General features: G+C 45.2%; 1 pseudogene; it reads right to left on the bottom strand.

The window, feature by feature from the left end:
- Window positions 1-345: 345 nt before the first annotated feature.
- LOC132400113 (uncharacterized protein K02A2.6-like) lies at window positions 346-18,149 on the bottom strand (annotated as a pseudogene).
- Window positions 18,150-20,690: the final 2,541 nt, after the last annotated feature.

The following is a 20,690-nucleotide window of genomic DNA, read 5'->3' as shown; positions in this document are numbered from 1 at the left end:
GAGGCCTAGGTCCGATAATTATTTTGGCCCATTAGGTGGTTGTGTAGCCAGTAACTCTCCACTTTCCTAAGCCCCCTCGACACTCATTGTGATAGGATGGGGACCAATCCTCCTGGAAGCCAGAGCATTGTCCCCCACCGGTACAGGAGCACCCTGTCTGGATGGGACTAGACCCCAAACACTCAAAAGCTCTCAGAAAACATGAGGCAGTTCCTTCAAAGCGTGCAGCTGATGTCCGCAGGAAGCCATGGGCCCTCCTGCAGGCAGTATCCATGGCAGAGAAAGTGCGTTGCCTATGCATGCTATCTCAGAGAGTGGTTGCTATACAGGCACCTCTGCAGGATCTTAAGATGGAGAGCAACCAGCTGGGTATGCACACATCAAGGACTGACTGCTCTCTGCGATTGGAAGACTCAGGACTGCAGCGGAGACCCAACGCCTCCTGCTGCCCCAGAAGTAATCCTGCAGCTTCTTCTGGATCCTGGAGATAAAAGAAATGGGCAGAACTTATTTCTTCTGTCCTCTTTCTTATTTCGTCAGCAGTCTGATTGGGGCACAACTGCGCAAGTGCATGGACATCAGCCAGGTAGAAGAGCGAGAAAAGTTTAAAAAGAAATAGGTTTACAGAACTCCCAGCCTCCAGTATGGTTACCTCTGGGATGTGCAGCTCCTTTGGGACCATCTTAGGGAACTGGAAATGCAGCTCAAAGACTTTCGTCAGGTCAGGGAGAGTGAGGAGGTGAAAGATAGGAGCTATAAGCAGGTTGTCACACGGGGCCTCAGGAGACTGATGAGTGGGTAATAGTCAGAGGAAGGAAGGGCAGGAGTCAGGTACTAGAGAGCACCACTGTGGCTGTACCACTTGACAATAAGTACTGCTACTTGAGTACTATTGGGTGGGACATCCTACCTGGGGGAAGCAACAGTGGCTGTGCCTCTGGCACAAAGTCTGGTCCTGTGGCTCAGAAGGGTAGGGAAAGGAAGAAGATGGCAGCAGTGATAGGGGGCTCTATAGTTAGGGGTTAGACTGGCAATCCTGTGGATGCAGGAAAGAAGCACAGATAGTCGTTTGCCTCCCAGGTGCCAGGATCCAGGATGTTTCTGATCGTGTCTACGGTATCCTGAAGTGGGAAAGAGAACAGCCAGAGGTTGTGGTATGTATTGGTACCAATAACATAGGCAGGAAAAGGGAGGAGGTCCTGAAAACAGACTACAAGGAATTAGGAAGTTGAGAAGCAGGACCACAAGTGTAATAATCTCAGGATTACTGCCTGTGCCATGCGACAGTGAGTATAGGAATAGAGTGGAGCAGAGGATAAATATGTGGCTGAGGGATTAGAGCAGGGGCAGGAATTCAGATTTCTGGATCATTGGGACATCTTTTGGGGCAAGGCTATTGGAGAGAGTTTAAACTAGGATTGCTGGGGGGGGGTAGAAACAAGATTGAAGAGACGGAGGCAGAGGTGGTTGGCTCACAGATAAAGAAAGCTTGGAGAGAGTGCGAGGAGGATAGGCAGGTGACAGAAGGGATACGCTCAGACCGATGTTTTGAGATGCATCTATTTTAATACAAGGAGTATCATAAACAAAGTAGATGAGTTTAGAGTGTGGATCAGTACTTGGAGGTATGAGGCAGATAGAGTAACAGTTTTGGATAACTTCAATATTTATTTATTAGTCATTTCTAGATTGATTGCTCACACACATTCACTGTATAATTTCAATTCTTCAAAAGAGGATAGAGAATTCATGCCTTTTAATAAAGAACAGAACAGTACAGCATGGAGACAGGACCTTTGGCACATAATGTCTGTGTTGAACACAATGTTGACATAAACTGAAATCTCTTGCCTGTGTCTAATACATATCCCTCCATTCACTGCAAATTCATTTGTCAATCTAACAACCTTTTAAAAATCACTTTGATATCTGTCTCCTCTACTACATTGGTAGCAAGTTCCAGGCAACTACACTCTTTCTGTAAAAAAAACTTGATCACACGTCTCCCTTTAGCTTTATCCCTTTCACTCTATATGCAGTTGACCTTTCTACCCTGTTAAAAAAGATTCTGACTTAACCTATTAATGCATCTCACTATTTTATAAACTTCCAACAGAGAACATGAGACCTTGCAGGTCAAGGGAGTAAGATCTACAGTTACATTCCAGAGGCTGAAGAGATATTTCAATATCTGGTATTCTGTTTTGTAACTTAAAAGCCTAATGTTTAATGTGATCAAACCTCAACAACAAAACAGCCATTGTATGAAAGCTGACAGTAAAATAAAAGGAAATGCTGGAAATGTTCAACAGGTCAGGTAGTATTTATAGAAAGAAAAGTGAGTTAATGCTTCAGGTCAATACTTTTTATTAGATTGTTTCAAATACATTTTAAGACCCTCATTTATTTTCAGATCCCTTCATTGCCTGAAGAGTCTTTATCAACGTAGCCTTCTTTGCTCCTACAATACACTGGGATGTCTACATTCCCCCATTTCTGTTAATCTGTTCTCTTTTGATTTGGGTCATTATTGGCCATACCTTCAGCTGATCCAAAAGTAATGTGCTTTGAAGATTTTTGAGCAAGTTCCCCTAGCTTCCCAATGCCAGACCATGTCTCCCATTCTGGCAAGATACATACAGAAAGGCATAAAATATGTTTGAGAGCGTACTTGTATAAATAGCAGGTTCTGTAACAAATATCCATCATGAAAATACTGACACCCATCCACTTCAAGTACTTAAATACTGACTTGTTAATGTGCAGAGTGTGTATGTTTCTCTTCTAAATACAGTTGGAATGTTTTTGAAACTGTCCTTTTGAAATTTAGGCCAGGCAGCACCTGCTGAAAGAGAGACAGACTTAATATCTCAGAACAGACAAAGTTTTCAACATGTAACATTAGCTGTTTCTACAAACCATTGTCAGAGCACCATTAAGTTTTTGACCAGAATTATTGTGTCAGGAAGGGGGGCAGGATTGGACCCAAATTCAGGACACAAACACTGAAGTACTAGGGGTAGGACAGGATGGGGATGCCATGGTATACAAGGGGTAAGGCAGGTGAGGCAGGAGGATCCCAGAGTTCGTACAAGGATGGAGGATCCCGGGCAGGGCCACCACCCAGGCAGAAACAGAGGCATGGGCAAGGCACAGACACCTGGGCAGGTGCAGGGCACAACCCATAGGAAACGAGGGGAGAAAAGGGTAGGATTCCTTAGGGCAGGCCACATGGATCCCCGGCAGGGCCTCCTCCCAGGCAGAAAACATGGAGGCCTGGGCAAGTCACAGACACCTGGGCAGGTGCAGGGTACAACCCATGGAAAATGAGGGGAGGAAAGGGTAGGATTCCTTAGGGCAGGCCACATGGATCCCAGGCAGAGCCACCTCCCAGGCAGAAACACAGAGGCCTGGGCAAGGCACAGACACTTGGGCAGGTGCAGGGCACAACCCTTAGGGAGCAATAGGTGGAAAGGGCAGAACCCCCACTGGGCAGCAGCAGTCTGGCCAGACCTGCCCAACAGAGGCAACAGGTAGGAAGGGGTCAAACCCCCACTGAGCAGCAGCAGTCTGGCCAGACCTGCCCAACAGAGGCAAGGGATCAGAAGGAAGCTGGGTCCAGGGTGAGCAGCAGGACTACCATGATACACCAGGTACATTGGTAAAGGCAACCGACAGCACAGGCAAGTTGAATAAGGCAGAACAGCAGGACCAGCACACAGGAGAGAAGCAGGGAACAAGAACAACCAGATAGAACATACACAGAACAGGCCAGCAATCAGGGCAGAACAGGATATGGAGCAGGTACAGACAGGATTCAGAGCCATCCAGCCATCCAGCCATCCAGCCATCCAGCCATCCAGCCATCCAGCCATCCAGCCATCCAGCCATCCAGCCATCCAGCCATCCAGCCATCCAGCCATCCAGCCATCCAGCCATCCAGCCATCCAGCCATCCAGCCATCCAGCCATCCAGCCATCCAGCCATCCAGCCATCCAGCCATCCAGGTGCAGACCAGATTAAACCAATTTCAGAGCAGGGCAACCCCACAACTAGGCTCAGTCCCCCAGCCCCTTATAAACACCTGCTCCCTAATAGACAACAGGTGTACCTCCTTAAGCGAAAATGATCCAATGGCTTCGTGTGACAGGAGGACTGGCTGCAAGGCCCGGAGTCCGAAGTCCGCGGACCGGAGCAAGACCCGGAAGGCGGGCTCTGGACCGGACCCCAACATATTGACTTCTTCTCTTGCCAGAGATGTTACCTTTGATGCCTCTTTCTCACTCTTATTTAGACTTGTAGGTATTTCTTCAGCTTTCATTCTAAGATTGTTTTCCAAATCATTTCTTTGGGATGCTTGAAATGAACCATGAGAAGGAAAGAGAGGAAGGAAAGTGAAGAGTGATACAGAATGATATCCAGTGTCTAAAGTCTTTGCAGCTGAAGATATGAGGATGATCAAATGGGCAATACTGAAAATTTGCTGATATCTCAGAAGACTGGAGGAGGTTCCAAAGATGGGAAAGTGTGAAGACAAGGAAAGGCTTAAACTTTAGAATTAAAATCAAAGTACTTGGGTACCAGGACTCAATATTGGTCATCAAATTGTTGATAAGTGAAAGGGCTTGATATGAGTTAGCTGTGCACATTGTTCATTACATTGGAGGTTAGATTGGAGCTTGCCAGCTCTTGTCAAACTTCAGTTCGATGAGCACCATGCACAGTTAAGATCTAAAGTCTGTTAGTTCTGTGAGTTCCCTCACAAACATTTTGGAGCAAATTGTTGATTGATTCCTTCCCGCCCCCCCCAAAAAAAAAATGAACATTGAGATCCATTCAGAGTTTGAAATTAACCACAGGCCAGTCTAGGAATTTCAGCAGGAGGAATATCCTAGTAATTGCACCCTGTTCTCCACACCCAGCCTGAATGGTGTGCCCAGGTCAGCTCCCATCCATTGAGCCAATTGCCTACCATTATCTCCAACCCAAGGCTAACTTACTTCTTAGTAACCCAGTGCAGGAGTTGGGCTCCAGTTGGGGAATGTTCTCCATTTCACTCTGGCTGCTGAAACATGTTAGTATGAGCAAGAGTAGCTTGACAGTAACTGAGGCTATTAATCTACAACAGACAGTTTGTAAGCAACAGAGCATACATGTTCACCATGAGGTGAGTGAACAACATTATCTCCTTCTCATACAGCAAATAGCCTACATGACAAGCAGTTAATGTATATTATGATTGCTATACTGATTGACACCCATGCCCTTGCTTATCCATCACTCACCCCCAATCTACCCCATCTTTCCAGAGGGTGTACCTCACTGTTTGGAAACCTCAGTCATAAATTCTATAATTCCCCACCTCAATTTCATTCTTTCACTTGTTGTTTATTTACCTTTAACCCAACTCTTTGTTATGTATCCTAATATCTCAGTTCTTGTCTCAGTGTTCATTTCCATGACATAAACTTATAATGAAGAAATTTTATAGTGTTAGAAGCACCATATAAATGCACAGTGCCACAAACACACAATGTAATGATGCCAGTGTCATGGTCTGGTCCGTGAAATCCCCATTCTGGTTCACAGTCCGGTCCACGTTCCTTATTCCAGGTTTTCCAGGTTTCCCCAGATTCTGTTGAGGCCGCTGATTCTTGTTTGGGCTGGCTTCATAAATAACTTCAGGATTCAGCCTCTGGCTGCTGGATTGTTCCTGTCTGTATTCTTCCCTTCACCTTCTTGCCTGGCGCTTTGCCTTGCCTCACCCTGCCTCTGCCTGGAGCCTTGCCTTGCCTTGCCTGTGTCTGGAACTTCACCCTGTTTGGAACTGTCTGTCTATGTCCACACCTTCGCTAGGTAGATCCAGCTGTTTTGCTGCTACCTAGCATTGGGAATTGTCTCGTGTTTCAGTGTTTTGTGTGATGAGTCCCAGCCCTACGTCCTGTACCCACGGAGGGGTCCTGGCTCTGTGTTCTGTGTGATGAGTCCTGGCCCTATGTCCTGTACCCAAGGAGGGGTCCTGGCTCAGTGTTCTGTGTGATGAGTCCTGGCCCTACATCCTGTACCCAAGGAGGGGTCCCAGCTCAGTGTTCTGTGTGATGAGTCCCAGCCCTACGGCCTGTACCCAAGGAAGGGTCCCAGCACTGTTCTGTGTGATGAGTCCTGGCCCTACATCCTGTACCCAAGGAGGGGTCCCAGCTCAGTGTTCTGTGTGATGAGTCCCAGCCCTACGTCCTGTACCCAAGGAAGGGTCCCAGCACTGTTCTGTGTGATGAGTCCTGGCCCTACATCCTGTACCCAAGGAGGGGTCCTGGCTCAGTGTTCCATGTTTATGTTGCTCCCTAGACCAAGGCTCTGGGTTCTCGTCATGTCCATGTGCCTCGCCCAGCACAGGGGTACCTTGCCCAGCCTGGTGCTGGGATTCCCTCGTCCTGTGTTGAGGTTCCCTTGTCCTGTCCAGGAGTCTCTCGTCTCATCCTGTAACCTTGTAATTTCCTCGCCTAGTTCTGGGGTCCGAGCCCGAGTCAAGACCCAGGTTCTGGGTCTTTGTCCAGTCTCTGGCTCGGAGTCCAAGCCCAGGCTCCTCGTCCCCAGTTCCATGTCCTGGTTCCCTATCCTAGTCAGGTCCTAGCCCAGGCCTGGAGTCCTTGTCTCATCCGGGGCCGGTGTCATGACCAGCGTCCTTTCTTCCTCTCTTCCCCTACTTACTTCTCACACCTAGTCCTGTTCCTGGTGGTCCAGTGCCTGTGTCTTGCTTTTGAATCCACTTCCAATGCACGTCCATATGACAGCCAGAGAATTAAGATACCCATGCACATTGATTACCAGCAATTCAGTTGAAGCAGAGAAGCAAGTATGGACATAAATTTAGTTTATCTCACACGCAAACATATAATGAAGGCAATAGATATATTAATCAATTAGCTTAGACCCATTGTGATGCATTCTATTAAAGAGATAAAAGTTTTTTCTTCTTTCTCTGTCCAAGATGACATTCATTAAAAGCTCTCTGCATGTGTGCATCTCCTGTGAGTAAATAATTATTTCCCACTATCACTCCAGATATTATATGATCTCTATCATTTTTTGTAAGACCATAAAATACAGGAACAGAATTAGGCCATTTGACCCATTGAATCTGTTCCTTTATTTGATCAGAACTGATATATTTTCCAGTATAACTCAAATCTCATGTCTTCTCCCTGTATTGTTTGACACCAGTACTATTGAGGAATGTATCAACCTTGCCATTAAAAACAAATTATATTCCCTTCACAGCCACCTGTCAAAGAAATCCACAGGTTCCCTTTTCTTTGGCAATTCACCCTTACTTTCCCACTCTAGTCCTATGAACATTGTATTTGTCTTCCTTTCTACTGACTCGACCTCAACCCTTAGAGAATCCTGCACTAGTACCTTTGCACCTCCAAATTCTGAATGCACTTCCCATTTAGAAAATACCCTACATCTTTATTCCTTCTACTGAAGTACATGACCATACACTTCCCTATATTCTACTTCATCTGCCATTCCCTTTGCCCATTCTCAAAACCTGGCCAAGTTATTCTCCAGACTCGCTGCCTCCTCAACACTACTCATCCTTCCATCTATCTTTGTATTGAAACAAGCCTGGCTACAAGTCTACCAATTCTGTCATCTAGAACAGTAACATAAAATGTGGAATGTAGCAGACCTAACACTGACTCCTGAAAACAACACTAGTCTCTGGCAGCCATGTTGAAAAAGTCACCTTAATTCTCACTCTTTGCCTCTGCAAATCTTCTTTCCATGCTAGTAACTTTTCTGTAATACCATGAGCTCTTATCTTGTTTAGCAGCCTAATTGTGGCAACTTGTCAAAGGTCTTTTGAAAATCCAAGTAAACTACATCTTTTATCTATCATGCCTGTTATTTATTCAAAGAATTCCAAAAGATTTGACAAACAAGATTACACTTCAAGGATACTGTGCTGACTAAAGCCTATTTTGTTTTATAGCTCCAAGTGACCAAAACCTCATCCTTTATAATGGATTCTGACATTTTAACAGACACTGAATTCAGGTTAACTGGTATATGATTTCCAGTCTTTTGCTTCCCTCCCTTTTTAAAGAGTGGAGTAAATTTTTTATCCCTTATTTACATGTGGTCATTTTATTTACAACAGTTTAAGTCCTCCAAATGGAAAATGCCAGCAATGGACACTTGTCTCTGAGATTTCACAGTTTCTTCTGATGGAGTTTGGTCCTGTGGTGATGTTGTCCACAGTTATTTCATCTCCGCTCTTCTTGCTAATTCTTACACAAGCCCACAACTGTCATCCTCCATTTCCACTGCCGACTATTAGCCAAGTTCTTGAACCCTAAATCTGAATAGTTCCTCGCTACCATTACTGCAGTGGTAAAGATCCAGTCTAATGGTTATTCATTGAAGGCTCTTGACAGATCTTTCAAAAATCATTAATGCTTTCAAATCAAATATCATTTGCCATGTTATCAAACCGTGCAGTTTCCCTCCTTTCCAAGTCTCTTACTTTGTTGAAATTGCATGTTCAACAATTACTCACTATCTACAATATTTCTTTCCTTTTTTCTGTATTATTATTTTTTACATTAAGTAATAAAAAAACTACATTTAAATTAAAATTTCTTTCTAAACAGAACTGAAATATTGTTTCTTTGCAAATATTTACAGAATCAATGAATTTGTACCAGATAACATTAACATCAAGAGTAAAATTCAATAGAACATAATCTGATTTATTCAATCAGCCCTCATAATAATATATTGCTTGCTACATTTTATGAAATACAATTTTCTAAAAATCACTGTGCACCAGGAAAAAAAACTAATAAATGGCATAGAACAAAGTGATTGCGTGCAACATAAACTTAGTTTTTTCCAGCATCAAATTCAGAAGCCTTTTCTGAAGTTGAAACATCTAGCTGAATACCATACAACCATCATGCCATGGAGAAATGTGCTCTGAAAGGTTGCATGATACCTTTCATTTCAGAAATTGTGGTAACTTCTACTTTACGAAAAGACCACTCGACAACTTGATGGCCAAAAGAGCATCTTTATCTGGCACGACAAATGATATTTACAATACAGAGGCTTCCAGGTACCTCGTGCGGCCTGGGTGGAGGAACTATATACAATGCACACTGGGAGTAAAAAGAGCGGAAGTAAAGACCCTGCCAACCCCAGATCCTCCCCCTTGCTACCAACAGCTTCCCGATTAGTATTAACTTACTTTTAATAATACTCACATTACAACACTTCTCCCCCTTTAAAATCCAACATTCCCCAAATATAGAAGAACTGGGAAATAAAAACAGTGGTATCATTAGCACCAGATTACCAATACAAAAACACCTAAAAACAAAATGACAAATTCAACATTCAATCTAACAACAAAAGAAACTATCCAATCAAAGATTCAGTCTGTCAGGAGGTTTGCGAGGGCTTTGCGATCTACACACTACCCCCCGGTGACCCAGCAGGCACCGCTGGTGAGGATGTTTTGGATGGATCTACTGTTGGGGACACGAGAGGGGTCTGTGTTTCTGCGTGAGAAGGTCCATCCTCTTCAGGGGACTCTGCCCCCTCTGCCAGTGTGTCTCCCTCTGGCAAAGTCACTGGTGGACATGCTTCCCCAGTAGTCTGTCTCACCATTGGAAACTCCATGGAACTGTCTACCTCTGAGCCGGAATCATGACGCAGGTGCACATGGTCCTGATGTCTGTGGAAAACACACCCATCAGTCAGCTTAACAACGTAGGAGACTGGACTACTCTGCTTAAGAATAACACCAGGTAGCCATTGCTGATTGTTTCTCACATAGACATTGCCATCCGGTTCTAATTGTCTGTCTCGTGCATGTTGATCATGTCCCTTCTGCTTTTCCAGCTTTCTCTCCACTTTTGCCTTCATGTCTGGGAGCAGCAGGTCCAATCTTGACTTAGGCCTACGCCCCATCAGCATCTCTGCTGGAGTGCGTGCAGTCGTAGTCTGTGGAGTGAGGCAGTATTTAAACAAGAAACATGAAAGTACTAAGAGAGTCCCCTGTCATCCGCTTCAGGCCTTCCTTCACTGTCTGAACAGCTCGCTCAGCCAAACCGTTTGAGGCTGGGAGGAAAGGGGCCGTCCGAATGTGACGAAAGCCATTCTGCCGCATGAACTCACCGAACAGCTCACTGGTGAACGTCGGGCCATTATCAGTGACCAGAGTGTCAGGCAACCCATGGACTGCGAACCTGAGTTTGTCTATGGTTGAGGGGGCTGTGATGTTGCTCATGATGTGAGCTTCGATCCATTTGGAATGCATATCTACCATTACAAGAAACATCCGTCCCATAAAGGGGCCAGCAAAGTCCAAATGTAGCCTGGACCAGGGGTAGACTGGCCACTCCCATGGGTGCAAAGGAGCTGGTGGTGGCATGTTCTGATTGGTCTGATATTGTGTGCATGATTTTACCTTGTTCTCCAGATCCTGATCCATTCTTGGCCACCAGACGTAGGATCTTGCAAGGCTTTTCATTTGAGACACCCCTGGGTGAGTCTCATGAATTTCCTCCACAATCTGTGAATGGCCAGGGGGAGGCACGATGACCCTCGCCCCCCCCAGAAAATGCAGCCATCCTGCAGATTCAGTTCAGTCTTGTATTTGGCTTAAAACCTCAGTTCCTCTCCTTCCACAATTCTGGGCCAACCTTGTAAAAGAAAAGTCTTGACTTGGGACAGGACTGGGTCCCTGTCTGTCCATTGCTTGATCTGGGTTGCCTTTACAGGTGTCTCTGACAGCCTCTCCAATGAAAACACTGTATCTGGAGACACATATGTAGTAACAGGCATCTTAGGTAAAGGGAGTTGACTCAGCACATCAGCATTTGCATTATCCACACCCACTCAGTACACGATAGTATACTGGTAGGCTGACAATGTGAGAGCCCAACGCTGTATCCTGGCTGAGGCTAGCGGTGGGATGCATCTGATCTCCCTAAAAAGGCTCATCAGTGGTTTATGGTCCGTATAACTTGTGAATGCACATCCATACTGATGAAAATGTTTCACCGCAAAAACAATAGCCAGACCTTTGTCTAGCTGAGAATATCCCTTCTCAGTAGCCATCAGGGTACGTGAAGCAAAACCAATAGGCTTCTTTGAGCGGTCCTCCATTATGTGTGAGAGAACTGCCCCGACTCCATAGGGTGAGGTGTCGCATGAAAGGGTGATCTCCTTGTCTGGGTCATAGTGAACGAGCAGCTTCGCTGAGTGCAGGAGTTCTTTCACTTTCTTGAAAGCTTCCTCCTGCTCTTCACCTCACTGCCACTTAGTGTCATTGTGAAGCAGCTTGTACAGTGGGGCCAAAACCTTTGAGAGGTCTGGAAGAAACTTGCCATAATAATTCACCACGCCCAAAACTGATCTGAGTTCAGTGACGCTCTTGGGGCTTGGGGCCTCCTTGATAACTCTCACTTTTTCCTCCACTGGGCAAAGCCCCTCAGCTGTAATCTTGTGTCCCAGGTAGGTCACACTCGGAGCCAGGAACACACATTTTCCGCATTTCAATCGCAGCCCTGCATCTGAGTGTCTCTTCAGCACCTGTTCTAAATTAGCCAGATGCTCCCCCTCCGTGGCTCCCGTGATCAAAGTATCATCAAGATACAATGTTCCATGCGGAATCCCCTGCAGCAAAGAGTCCATTGTCCTTTGGAAAATGGACACCAGGTGATGGTATTTGAATAATCCTTTGTGCGTATTGATGGTGACATACTCCTTTGAATCCTCGTTGAGCAGGAGCTGTTGGTAGGCATGGCTCATGTCCAGTTTTGTGAACAGCTTACCCCCTGACAGGGTCACAAACAGGTCATCCACCCGTGGCAATGGGTACGCCTCCAGCTTAGAGACCTGATTCACCGTAAGCTTGTAGTCCCCACATATCCTCACCATTTTATCCGCCTTCAAAACTGGAACAATAGGAGCCGCCCACTTTGAAAACTGGACGGGTTCAATGATGCCCAGCCCCTGTAAACATACCAGTTCCACCTCGACTTTGCCTTTCATGGCATAGGGCACTGACCTGGGCTTAAAAAAACATGGTGTGGCCTCAGGGTCAACATAGAGTTTCACGGTCACGCCCCTCAGTGTGCCCAGCTCGTCCCTGAAAACTTCACTATACCGCTGCAGAATGTCCTCCGTCCTGCGTGCATACTTAGTTTCATGCCAGTTGAGCCAGATTTCGCGAAGCCAGTCCTGGCTCAAAAGATTGAGCCCACTGCCCTTAGCTATCACCGGCCTGGCTTCAGCTTTCTGGCCCCTGGCCAAAATATCTACACATATAACACCCCTAAATGAGGAATGGGCTGCCCTTATAGGTCCTGATTTGGAGCTTAGATGGTCTGATGGGAGGCAGGTTGGATCCCCATGTCCTCCTGTAGGTCTCTTCACTAATGACCGATGCAGTAGCCCGTGAATCAATCTCGAACTTAATGTCCTTTCCCTTGACAGTGACTGTGGCGTAATATGGTTCAGGTGGTCCCTCATCCGTTTCCACCCCAAACATGTTGTAGGCACACGCTGCTTCATCGTCTGCTTCTCCCAGGTGGTGTGTGGCTGCCTGAGTCTGTTGAGCTTTCCCCTGCCCAGGCTTAACCTCACCCTTTATGCTCCTGCACTTTTTATCTAAATGTCACTTCTTGCTACAAGCCGGGCAGACAGTATCTTTGAATTTACAAACATTTGCATAGTACGTCCCTCCACACCAAAAACATTCCACCTGCTTTGCCTGTTTACCGGTCTCCCTCCTGACTTGGAGCACTGCGGCCGACTGCAACCCCCCATATCTTTTCTGTATCTCCTTGGCGTTATCAGCAGCCATCTCCATGCCTTGGGCAATCTCTAGGGCTGTCTTGAAAGTTAACGGTGGGGTTTCCCCCAACAAGCGGCGTTGTACGGCGGCATTATTAATGCCGCATACAAATCTATCACAGAGCATGTCATCCAACACGGCTCCGAAATCGCAATGCTCCGACAGCCGCCGAAGCTCGGCCACAAAATCACCCACAGACTGACCTGACCTCCGGACATGGCTGTGAAACTTGAACCGTTGAACTATCACCGCAGGCTTCGGATTGTGGTGGTTCCCGACGAGCTTGACCAGTTCGTCGTATGGAATTTCTCCCGGTTTCCGCCGTGTAGCTAAGTTCCATATCAGTTTGTACATCTTTGCCCCACACACACTCAGGAGAATAGAGCGCTTCTTAGCCTCCTCAGTAATTCCATTAGCACAGAAAAAATGGCCCAACCTTTCCTCGTGCTCCGGCCACTCCTGGATTTGCTCGTCGAACACACCGACCGTTCCGAACGCAGCCATCCAAACACGAGGCTCCTCGCCTGCTCACAGCTCCTGATCAAAAACGGAGCCAGCCTGTCCACAAAACCAGTTTACCTCATCACCAAAAATGTGTGGTAACTTCTACTTTACAAAAAGACCACTCAACAACTTGATGGCCAAAAGAGCATCTTTATCTGGGACGGCAAATGATATTTACAACACAGAGGCTTCCAGGTACCTCGTGCGGCCTGGGTGGAGGAACTATATACAATGCATACTGGGAGTAAAAAGAGCGGAAGTAAAGACCCCACCAACCCCAGATCCCACCGACCCCAGATCCTGCCTCTTGCTACCAACAACTCCCCGATTAGTATTAACTTACTTTTAATAATACTCACATTACAACGGAAATAAATCAATGTGTATTTTTATAACAGCCATATTTACACTGTTTAGATTGTTCTTCCAATTAGAAACTTTTGCATTCAATCATATTGTGTTGTTATCTCAATATTTAACAATAAAGTTAAGAATAAAACAATCATCAAACAGATCATAGGGAGGTGCCCATGACAACATGATAACAATAGCACAACAGTTTACAAATTAGAAGTTGCATTACAGAATTCATTTGAGATTTTGTGGTACAATTTTACAGCTGGCACTTTGAACACAATCAATATAAACCATGATGACCTATCAGAGATGTAAGTCACAGAACAAGAAATTGTTTTTTGATTGATTGATATTATTAGCATAAAACTGGATTACAATGATCAGTGTAGGGTGTCAGAGTCAACCAAAAGGCACAAATAAAATGAACAGCAATTAAATTTGTCCAGCTGTGCTGTTTGGGGACCTGCACAATGAACTTTGAAGCTATAAGCTTCTGGGAAGAAAAAAAGCTTATTTTCACTTGGAAATCCTTTATTTGGAGATGGTCCTTGACTGTACAAACAATATGCATAATATAGTTAAATAAATAAACTTAATTGACTTTACTGATGAACAATTGAGACGTTTCAATTATTAACTGCAATCACTTTCTGTTCATAACTTTCCAGCACAATAATTTGCCCTTCAAAAATGGTGCCAATAGTAAATACTTTGGAATGATCTTTAATAGATTCTGCTTAAAGAATTACATTATTAATCAGTGCTTTCCCTTTGGGTGTGGTTTTTGAATTCAGTAAAAATTGTATCCAAAATTATGCCTGTTTTAAAGTTTTGATATCACGCAGTTCCATTCAAGCTTATTTTTGTTGCACTCAAAATACACTTTTCTCTGAACCAGCATTTTCATTAATGAAAATCATTTTAAATTATAAGAACAGCCTCCTAATCTGATTAGAATGCAATGAATAGTTTAGTCATTTTCTGTTGATTTTCAGTTGGTCACTATTCAAGAAGATTATTTACAGATTTTAATATCAGAATCAGGTTTATTATCACCAGCATGTGACGTGAAATTTGTTAATTTAGCAGCAGCAGTTCAATGCAATACATAATCTAGTAGAGAGAGAAAAAAATAATAAATAAAATAAGACATAATAAGTAAACAAGTAAATCAATTATGTATATTGAATAGATTCTTAAAAGAATGTGCAAAAACAGAAATACTATATATTAAAAAAAGTGAGGTAGTGTCCAAAGCTTCAAAGTCCATTGAGGAATTGGATGGCAGAAGTGAAGAAGCTGTTTCTGAATTGTTGAGTGTGTAACTTCAGGCTTCTATACCTCCTACCTGATGGTAACAGTGAGAAAAGGGCATGCCCTGGGTGCTGGAGGTCCTTAACAATGGATGCTGCCTTTCTGAGACACCGCTTTCTAAAGATGTCCTAGGTATTTTGTAGGCTAGTGCTCAAGATGGAGCTGACTAGATTTAATACCTTCTGCAGCTTAGTCTGGTCCTGTCAGTAGACGCTCCATACCAGACCGTGATGCTGCCTGTCAAAATGCTCTCTGTGGTACAACTATAGAAGTTTTTGAGTGTATTTGTTGACATGCCTAATCTCTTCAAACTCCTAATAAAGTACAGCCACTGTCTTGCCTTCTTTATGACTACATCAATATGTTGGGACCAGGTTAGATCTTCAGAGATCTTCGCACCCAGGAACTTGAAGCTGCTCACTCTCTCCACTTCTGATCCCACTATGAGGATTGGTATGTGTTCCTTCGACTTACCCTTCCTGAAGTCCACAATCAGCTCTTTTGACTTACTGACGTTGAGTGCCAGGTTGTTGCTGCAGCACCATTCCACTAGTTGGCATATCTCACTGTTATATGCACTCTTGTCACCACCTGAGATTCTACCAACAATGGCTGTATCATCAGCAAATTTGTAGATGGTATTTGAGCTATGCCTAGCCACACAGTCATGTGTGGCTGAGAATAGAGCTGTGGGCTAAGCACACACCCTTGAGGTGCACCAGTCTTAATCTTCAGCGAAGAGGATATGTTATCAGCAATCCGCACAGACTGTGGTCTTCTGGTTAGGAAGTCGAGGATCCAATTACAGTGGGAGGTACAGAGGCCCAGTTTCTGCAACTTCTCAATCAGGATTGTGGGAATGATGGTATTAAATGCTGAGCTATAGTCGATGAACGGCATCCTGACATAGGTGTTTGTGTCGTCCAGGTGGTCTAAAGCTATGTGGAGAGCCATTGAGATTGTATCTGCCATTGACCTATTGTGGCGATAGGCAAGTTGCAATGGGTCCAGGTCCTTGCTGAGGCAGGAGTTCAGTCTAGTCATAACCAACCTCTCAAAGCATTTCATCACTGTCGATGTGAGTGGTACCGGGCAATTGTTGTTAAGGCAGCCCATATTATTCTTCTTTGGCACTGGTATAATTGTTGCCTTTTTAAAGCAAGTGGGAAGTTCTGGCTGTAACAGTGAGAGGTTGAAAATGTCCTTGAATACTCCCACTAGTTGGTTCAGAGCCTTACCAGGTACTCCATCGGGACCTTCTGCCTTGTGAAGGTTCACTCTCTTTAAAGACAGCCTAACATTGGTCTCTGAGACAGAGATCACTGGGTCATGACGTGCAGCAGGGATCTTCACAGCTGTAGTTGTGTTGTTCTTTTCAAAGTGGGCATAGATGGCATTGAGTTCATCTGGTGGTGAAGCATCATGTGGCAATTTGGCCTCGTGTGTTTATCATCCAACATAGCAAATAGAGGGAGGACTTGCTAAGAAACCCAAACCTCCATACAATAGAGAATTCATAAATCTTTGAGCTCATCACTTGATCTTCTTGAAATGTTTTGGTCTCATACCCATGCCCTTGTGGGACATCATAAACTCTGTTCGTTGGGAGGAGAACTCGAAATGAGAAACCAGGTCTGAAATGAACATAGAATTTTCAACTTGGTCAACTGGGGCAAATATGGAAAAGGCTTTCTCAGATCTCAATAGATCACAGTTGCTTTAGCCATGCCACACACACAACAAAGGAAGTTTTGAGAGCTATAACTATTGTAAATCTCATCAAGTTATCCACAGTGTAACCATTGGTGGTGATTTTATTGTGATACACCCTATCTCCTAAGAGTTTGGGACTTTTTAACAATCTTTAACTGTGAATGATATCTATTTCTCCAATATTTGACTCAAAAGGAAGAGTAGATCTTGGGTTGTACAGTTACTTGCTTGTGTACTTATAGGTCACCCTGACTGTAACCAGGATGTGTGATGGTCATCTTCCCTGTCTGTATGAGACTGGTTGAGTTCACTCTCCAGGCCATGGTGCACAGTCTATTTTGTGTTTATCACAATAAAACAGTTTCCTTGTCTGTCATTATGGACCAAATGCTTGCCACAATGGTGTCAGGAGAGGGATTCAAAATTGACAAAGTGTTTGAAGAGCTACGATTTCAGATGAAGTGTCTTAAGACCTGGGGAATAAGACAAGGGAGTGTGTAGTATGCCTCCCTTGAGCCCCTGGTCCAGGCTCAGGAAGATGAAACCCAGAGGGAGGATCTGGGAACTGTTGCTTTCCAGAGAGCCTCAATGGATCAAGCGAACGTAGGCTCCTCAACCCGGGGGAAAGATTGAGTGCATCATCCACCTTCATCACAGCCTGCATTGGTGAAAGCCAAGATGTCATAGTGTGGGAGGATGGGCACCATAGCGGGGCTCCTTGCCCTGGCACTGTAGGGAGATGCCCTGTGGGCCATCCTCGACCTAACGTCTGTGGAGCAAGTGACTATGGAGTGTAGTGGTGCTGGAGCAGTGTTTAGAATAGAAGCCATTGGCGGAAGCAATGAGGGAAGAACTGTGTAGCTAATGGCACTATAAGGGTGAAAGCTTGGGGGTGCTTGCAGCAGATTGTCACTAGTGTCCTTGGCATGGGTACCCACATTTGCCTGACATCACCATCAGTGCCGGCTGAGCCAGAGAAAGCAGAAACAATTTTAGTCCCCCAAGGTGTTCCAGCATCACCCCACACACCATGAGCCAGGGCTTGCGTCACAAAGGCAGAGGAGGAAACGGATGAGGAGAAGCCGGTGAGACAGGTCCGACCAGTGTCACACTAACCCCGTGTGAGCCACAAAATGATCTCTGCTACCAGTGTGGTGAGGCAGGTCATTTGGCCCCAGGACTGCGCTGCACTGACACCACAACTCAACTCACCACAGCCACTGGAAAATACTGAGCAGGCAGTGCTGCCCAGGACCTCCAGCAGAATGCCTCCATTGTTGCCCTTTTGGGTGGGCCACTTGGATGAAGAACAAGGCTTATACATGGGCTGCATGGTGGAGGGCATCAGCTGCTGCGTATTGATGGACATGGGATCAACCATCACTATCATCCGTCCTGGTGTCCTCCCCAACACGAACCAGCCATCCCCACCTGGGTGGTAACAATGGCGGTCCAGCTGGCTACAGTCACTGGTGAATGTGCAGTGATGAGATTGAAGAGGTGGTTGGACGTCACACTGAGGAAAAACACGGTGAAGCATAAGGCGTGGCTAGCTGACATCCAGGAGTCCTGCTGTCTGGCCTGGACCTGCTGTCCTGCTGGGGAGTCCGTGTGGAAGTGCAGGGGACAACGCTCTATCTTGGCGCTGAAGCCATGGCTCTCCAGCAGGACAGCTCCAGGAAGTGGACCAAACAGTATGCGGCAGTGCAGCAAGCTGGCAGCGGCCCAACACAACACAGCTGAACCAGGAGCAAATGACAGTGACGGTGCTTCAAGTGACAGCTAGCACCAACTTCCTAAGCACTATGAGCAGCTGTGAAACGGGCAGGTGAATGATCCCGTTCTGGCCTGGGTAGGGGGATGGCTGAGTATGGGATGACAGCCAGAGTGAGCAGAGGTCTTTATCTGGATCCACAGACCAAAGCCATATAACCACAGTAGGGAATGCTGGACCTGCACGACAGGGTGCTGTTCCAGCAGTGGCAGTTGTCCGATGATGACAGATATCTCCTGCAGCTGGTGGTCCCCCAGGAGCTCTGTACCATGGTGCTGCCAGTCATTTGAGAATGCAAAGACATTGAACAAGCCATGCATATGCTTCTACTGGCCTAGGTACAGGCAGGATGTGGAGCTGTTCATGCACTGCTGCGATGCTTACATGTCCCAGAAGGACCTGGGCTGCCAGCCTAGGGCACCAATGCAGCAATACGTGGTGGGGGCCCCTGCCCAGAATAAGGGACTATCCCCCAGGCTGGAGGGGGGTCCAGAACTCCTCAGTGTCCTAAGCAGCAGCATGGACCCCCATCAGGACTTTTGGACTTTGTTATGGACTCCAGGGTTGCTGAGGATGACTGACCCACTCAGGTGGGGGCAGTGTGACACTCTGGGGGTAGGGATGGGCATTATTGACGTCCCACCCCTGCATTTCTCATAACCAGCTCTGTTTATTGTTCTTGTGTTAAAATGCTTTTGTGGGGTTATAGTGGAAGTTCCAGTTCATTTATTGCTGCATTTTAGCTTGGGTTATACTGTCATCCACTTGAGTATTTGTGAATCACCCTAACTATAACTAGGATGTGTGATGGTCACCTCCACCATTTGTATGAGACGGGTGGGGTTGACCCTCCGGGTCAGGATACCCAGTCTGTTTTGTGTTTATCACAATAAAACAGTTGTGTTTAACGAGTTTCCTCTTCTGCCATTATAGACAAAGTGCTCACCATAGTGTTAAAAGAATGAGGTCCAGCTTTTCCAAATTTAATTAAGTATGATCACAAAAATGTATGAAATAAAATTAAGATCTAATTAAAAATAAAGTAAACTGTGTTGAATTTAAAAAGATGAGTTCTCAGGAATTAGAAATTGAATTTGAAACATTTACACATCAAATCAATGCTTGAATTGCACCATGTATATTTCCTGATCATCTACTCGTTCTATTACCTGTACACCAAGGTTGCAGTGTATAACATCTACAAGAAGTAATGAAGCTGACTAAGTTATGGTTATGGATCCCACAACTCGCATGGGTCATATGGGCACTGTACAGATGAACACTGCACCAGTTGCCTCTGTCTCTCAGTTGTGGGTTGTCACAAAGCTCTCTCCAGTCCACTCTGCAATGGTCTCTACCTATTTCTTCCTCTGTCCCCTTTCCTTTTCCTCTGCATCGTTACCTGAAGAATGGTCTTCAAGAGCACTCTTGAACTTGTTACATGGCCATACCATCACAGTTTCCTGTTCTGTACTGTGGACAGCAGATCTTCAAAGGTCTCATGTGCAGGGTGATGTTTCATATTAGAGACATAGAGATAAAAAAGAGCCTTCAGAAGCATCTTATTTCTACTGCCTGGATCTTATTTTGCAGTTCTGCTGTCAAAATCCATGAATTGCATGCATACAAGAAGATGGAGAGTTCAAGTGGATGTATCAACCAAAATGAGATTCTCCAATAAATCTAATACTTGTCACAAATACCATCTGGAAGGAAATACCCAATGGAATGTATGCACTTAAGAAACCTCTGGGCCACATTCCATCCTCGATTGAAATGGTATTCCTGGAAATATGGACCTACACTTTTATAGAATGATTGTCACTATGTGAACAGCTTTGTCTCAGGAATGTGAGTCATTGCCATCTTGGGTAATGAAAACTTAATACCACTAATATCTATACATCATGGACTAAATATAAATGAAAGTCCAAATTCTGCAATGTAAACTGTCTGAGTAAAAATTTAATGAAGGAGTTTGATGTACAGAATGAGTGTATCACTTTTGCGTGACCCTTGCTGGCAGGTTTTAACCCGCTGATGATGATATCCCAAGTCTTGACATGAACCCTCATTTTTTCTTGTTACAGCTCCTTAGCACCATTTTATCCCTTGGTACGCAGTGTAAAGCAGTTCTGAGTGAAAATCGGGTGGTTC

Source organism: Hypanus sabinus, chromosome 9 (genome assembly GCF_030144855.1).
Source record: "Hypanus sabinus isolate sHypSab1 chromosome 9, sHypSab1.hap1, whole genome shotgun sequence".
In the NCBI taxonomy this organism is placed as follows: domain Eukaryota; kingdom Metazoa; phylum Chordata; class Chondrichthyes; order Myliobatiformes; family Dasyatidae; genus Hypanus; species Hypanus sabinus.
Note: the sequence above shows the minus strand (reverse complement) of the source record. Positions and strands in the feature narration are given on the sequence as shown.